This window comes from Leptosomus discolor, chromosome 1 (assembly GCF_034619465.1).
Source record: "Leptosomus discolor isolate bLepDis1 chromosome 1, bLepDis1.hap2, whole genome shotgun sequence".
In the NCBI taxonomy this organism is placed as follows: Eukaryota; Metazoa; Chordata; class Aves; order Leptosomiformes; family Leptosomidae; genus Leptosomus; species Leptosomus discolor.
Window position 1 is genome coordinate 30642495 of NC_141391.1, and position 6000 is coordinate 30648494.

Sequence of the window (6000 nt, forward strand, 5' to 3'; positions counted from 1 at the left end):
GAATATGCTGCATTATGAGATTATGATTGCAGATTAAGGTATTTACTTCTATTGAACTAGTGTATGTGCAAATACAGGCGAATACTGTTTTGAAACACTTGTAGTGTTACAAATTGCATATGACAAATACACCAAACACAGAGAAGATAGAGCCCAGCATCATAATGATTGTATTAATTAGAAGTTATTTTAAAAGATTATTTCCTCATAAAGTTTTCCTTTCTTAAATGCCTCCTAAATGGCCTCCTGTGCTTGCATGCATGCTTTGAAATTATGTGGTCGGCATCAGTCAGCAATACAGAGATTATACAGCAATCTCATAAACAACGAGTGTTGTTAAGTAATTATATTTATGGTTAGATAACAGGGTTGTATATGTCTGCTTGCCTGATATGGTTAGGGTGATGGTTTGATTGGGTTTTTGTGATCATAAAGTTGCCATATAGCTTCATGGTCATGAGCAGCAAATGAGCTCGAGCCTTTTTCAGTTGAAATGTAAGTATGAGGAATCTGACCACTATGACAGTTTCAGTTGGAAGCAGTCACAGAATGTTAGGGGCTGGAAGGGACCTCTGGAGATCATCTAGTCCAATCCCCTTGCCAGAGCAGGTTCACCTACAGCAGGTTGCGCAGGATCACATCCAGGCAGATTAGGAATATGTCCAGAGCAGGAGACTCCACCACCTCTCTGAGCAGCCTGTTCCAGTGCTCTGCCATCCTCAAAGTCAACGGGGTTATCCTGCAGCACTGAGGAGAGCAGCCCCTTTGCTCAGAGCAGGCTGCTGGAGCTCATTCCATCTGCCATAGCCGGCTCTTTCACCTGGCGCTAGTCCGTGAACGCGCACTGCTGCGGTCCGTGGTAGTTGCTCACGGTGAGTCCTGCCTCCGGAAAGGAGAGCAGGGGTGTGACAAGGCTGTCCTTGGAGCCCAACACAAGGAATCTACTAAAATTAAATTTAGGACTGATTGAAATCAGACTTTGCATTGGCATATATATAAATGTACATTATGTCTGTGTGATTGGCAATGCAGTTTTCTGTATTTTGGGAGGTGACTATAGGGAACACGTAGTGAAGAGGTAATGCTGGTGTCATCTGTGTTGTTCCCTATAAAGTGTTAGAAGCACTCAAAAGCTTTTATTAGCTGGGAGTGATGGAAGAAGCTGGAAGCACATGACTGCATGCTTCTCAGACGTGAGAGAAATTAGTAGTACATTTTGCTTGTTATATGAAGCAAAAGGAATGGGAAATATGTCTTTCTTAAAACAAAATTAATGACTACAAAGGAGGCAGTTTTGAAACATTGCTGAGTTTCCTTGGTTTTGTTTTTATCTAGAACTGTAAGACAGGCTTTCTGCAACACAGCACCAGTGAGCTTAGTTCTTGCCAAACTTGTTAGGTGGCAGGAGCTCACAGGCGATGCTGATCTGAAATCCCAGTAACCCGCCCGCAGCAATCCTCTGGCAGTGGTTTAAGCTTCTTGGGGCTCTGCAGTCTAGACCTGGACTGACTGGCTGCACTGGGAGGTGAGGACAGCCCGTTCCACGCGCTTACACGTTTGCTAGCACCTTTGTTAGGGTGACAGTGAAAGGGCTGACTGTCCTGGTGAATGGTGCTGTTGGTTGAGTGGCTGAATTACGCTTTTGTGTTGCATAGTTCTGGTTATGTTTAGAGACTTCAGATGAACAATTGCATAGACAGGCAGACTGCAAATGGCTCCTTTGAGTGGGAGGAGATGAAGCTAGTCCAAAAGGAACTATCTCATCCAGTTCTCCAGGGATGTTTTTATGATCTTGAAATGTGGTGGGGATTTGGGTGTTTCCTCATATGGCCAGATAGACGCCAGAAAATGGCAAAGCAGTGAAAGCCATAGACTTTGGAAAGCTGTGGGCGTTCGGAAAATGTTTTATAATTCCCATTTACCTTTTTGTCCTTTTCTGACAGGATTAGCTCTTTGTTTTATTGACTTTTCTTAAAGTATCTTCATATCAGTTGAGTACTTTTACCAGCTCCTTCTACGTCACGTCCTTCCTATTATCCTTCTTGCTCCCTTATAGATGTGTCCACACCTTTTTCTTTCAAAATGCAACTTTAGCATGATGTTCTCTTTTATTACACTGATCAGTTTAAGTATGGTTTATATGTAGTGTCTGGTTTTTCACACATCTAACCTAGATAGCAGATAGAAGAACAGGCAGTTTTATACAGATCGTAGGTCATTGATTCTTTACAAAATGTGTTCAGTGGGGCATCCTTTAGTTTATCTTAGAAGCTTTGCTGTAACACGTTATTTATGAAGATAGACTAATATTACCTGTAGATGCATTGCTTACTAATTGGACTTATCACAGACTATTTCCAGGCTCTCAGTATGTTTTGTTACTATGTTTTGTAATTCTGTTGTTATTGTAGATATGTTAGGTTTTAATTAGGTTGTTTGGATATTAATTTTTCCAGCTAGTGAATAAGAGAAAGGAGAGATTTGGGATCTCTGAGAAGCCTGTAAAATTATTTTGTTCTACCTGTGATGTGAGCACGTTTGCATTCCTGGCAACTAGAAGTCAAACAAATTGTCTATTTGAGAAGTGGAGTTTCTAAAATCATAGACTGTTATGGTCCTATGGGAATTTTAAAACACAGGCAGAGACTGGCTATGAAAAGGAAAGGAAAAATTTGTGTCACTGTTTAAACAATAGACTTCTTTCATGTGGAGGACCTAAATGTCTCTTAATTACCAACTGGCTTGAGGGTTTTGGAGTCCCGCCCAATATGCTGAAACTCTTAACCATCCACTAGCTGGCATATCCTTCAAGGTCTGTATTTGGAGACTGGGAATGTAATGGATTTCATCTTTGTAGACTGTTTATGAAGTAGAAATGTTTTTAGTTTTATCTGTATTTCTGTCTTACAGTCTCGGTATTCATTGCCAACATAGATTCCAGACAGTTGCATGAACACAGAAAGCAAGGACTGGTTTAAGTGTTAGATAATGTCGGACCAAGTTGAGCAGCATGTGTTGTCTTTGCTTTGCCACAGCCCCACCACAATACACCAATCAAGACCTAAAACTGTGGTCTTTAATTTTGGGTGACTCAGATGAATTAAGAAGATCTGAAAGCCTGTGATTACAGTTGCACTTGAAAGAGCCTGAGATCTCTGGAAATCAGGCAGTAGATGTATATGATGAAAGGAACCCAAAATAAATGGATGTCTAAAACCCTTTTTGTCTTCATTTTTCCATGTGAACATAACTATGTATTTATCTGAAAGGAATTTTCACTGATATTTTCTGAAGTAAAGCTAGCAGTTGTATTCTGACCCTTTTGATGGGCTCTGTTTGTGGGTTTGCATGCTGTGCACAAAGTATTTTCATTAAATGAGGATGTAGCAGGCAAAAATTTCTAAGCAGTCTTCAAGATTTAGTGATTTTGCGGTGTTCCCTCTCTTAAGAGATGTTCTGTGGAGTGCTCCACAACTTCTTTTTGATTTGCCTTTTATTTTTTAAATCAAAGTGTAGAGGAAGCTGTCTTTGTGATGCCAACTGATGTAAGGTTGATCAGTTAGTGCTGGTCTTAGTAGCAGCTGTACAAAGGCAAGAGAGTGAGTGCTGGCATAGAATTGCAACTGCCTAATAAAAGCCAACAAAAGGAACCACATGGCAAAATCTTGAAGTCACTATTGTGTGTAGGTGAAGTAACCTCTTTCAAGTAAAACTGAAACCCATAAGTTTTCAAATATATTAAAAGGAATTTGACTACAACCATAGAAAATGGGGTAAGTACATGTAGCGGTGTAGAAGCTCAACAATGAGGCTTTTAAAAGAGTATTCTGCACTAAATAGTCCTTAGTTGCAGCCTCTTGTGGGAAGACTAATTTAGCTGAAGAAAACCCTATTTTTTTTAGTTGATTGTTTTTCCTGATCCTGTTCACTGTGCTGCATCAGCAGTTGGCTTGGCCTGACTTTGTAGAGGTGTGGAAACTGGCAGTAAGGTGGGGAGAATAGGAGGAGCAAGGATGGGAAGCAATTTTGTCCTATTAATATTTATTGCATTTGGTTTTGTTAATAAGCATTATGAAGGGTCAGGGAAGCCACAGTCCCCTGAACAGTTTAAATTGGCACTGGCGAAGAAAGGAAGCTCTGTTCTCCCTGTGCTTCTCAGCCCTCCCCTGTTCATTTGTGTCATTGCTCAGGAGCTGGTTGGGGTTTTATTAAAAAGAAAAAAAAAAAGTTACTTATTTGCCTCAGCTAATTTTATCTGAATAACTTTCCCCGTCTAATTTGCTGTGCAGCCATTTGATTTTTCTGCTTCTCTCGGGGAACTGGGGGTGGCCTAGGGGCAAAGTGAGCACCTGGAGATAGATAGGTTGCTTTCTAATTTTATTGTCAGTGTTGTTTATCCCAGTTTAAAGTGTTCGTGCAACTACTTCTTTAGTATGAGCAAAGTGGTGGAATGGACAGAACACTTACTGTGTCTGGGGTTATTGTGATGGTCTTCTTCACACAGCAGAGCTCTCCTAAGCCTGGACCTCTCTGTGTTCTCAGTTGTGCTAGACCAAAAACCCCTCCTGCTTTTTACAGACAGTGGACATGAATGGGTTTCTTTTGGTGGTGCGTGAATTTAGCTTTGTTAGTACTTTGTTCTGTAGTTCTTGAATGACTGCAACAAATAAGCTGTGTTGAAAATGTGTGAGACATCCTTTCAAAAGAACTGAATAAGTGGGGGACCAAACCTTTGGAACCCTCCATCAGAAGAAATGTTACTTAAGTGGCTCTAATACATGAATCTGGTGCTCCTTTCACAGAACTGAATACATAGCTATTTGTTAAAAAGTAATACCAAAACCAATTTAGATTGCATGCAGACTGACATTTTTTTTTAAAAAAAAAGGCTTCGGTAAGATTGAGTGCTGCTAGACAAATAGATTTTTTGTGTATCTGCCAAAAAAATTGAAATGTCCATCAAATACTGTTGATTAGCTTAGTTTAGTGTGCAGATACAGTTTCTGTCAAGTTTGTGATGAACGAGTTACATAAGTTGTAGTTTGGTAGCATAAGTTTTAAGTCAAGGTTTGGTTTTAAGATGAATTGATTTTGTTAATGAATTCATAGCAAAGTGCTACACCCTTGTGTTAGCAGATCAAGCTCTGTGGTTGCAGTCTGGGTATAGGAAGGAGAAAGAAGGGACAGGATTATTTTTTTTTTTTTTAACTGTTTTTGCCACTATATCTTGTAGAAATACGTTAAAATTGCACACCCCCCCTCCTCCAAAAAGGTGTTCATGAGTGGATGGATTCTTTAATTCTTTTGGTATTGTAGGCTGGGTTGTCCGTTTTAGAAGTGACTGATAAAGGTAGTTCCAAAAATTTCACACAAGGTACGTTTAGTAAGTCCCTCCACAGTTCCTCTCACTTCTCCAAAAGCTGCATTTTTGTGTGAGGTAAGAGGGGTTTGGTTTTTTCCAACCGTTAAATTTTCAAGGTGCCCAGCTGGCTGATCTGTCTCCCTCTGCAGCCATGCCATTCCTAGAACCAATACAAGTGAGATGATGGCACTAAGGGCTAGGCCTCGCTTTTTGGCAGCAGTGTAATCTTAGAACAACTTAATCAATTGTGAAACAACATCTTTAAATTATATTACAGCCATGAGTTTAAAAAAAACTTCTGATATCTCGGTAATGTTTGTGCCTTGTGTTTGCTGTTGCAAGAGATGATAATTAGGGTGGAAGAAAGTACTGCTGCTTAACTGGACTTTGGAACTTGGGGACAGTTGAGTGACAACTATTGGACTGGGTGGTCTTTGTTAAAGACCCCATGTCAATCAAGCACAAAGGCCCTTGTACAAATTTATACATACAAATTTATTGCAGCAAAGAATACTTGCTCTTAAGTGTGGGAAGGAAGTTGTGTGGGCCTTTTAAAGTAAGGGCATTGGAGATTACTGAATATGGAGAGATTAAATGATGTGCAAAAAGAGTTCACTTCCAGCAGCTGTAGCGTTCCG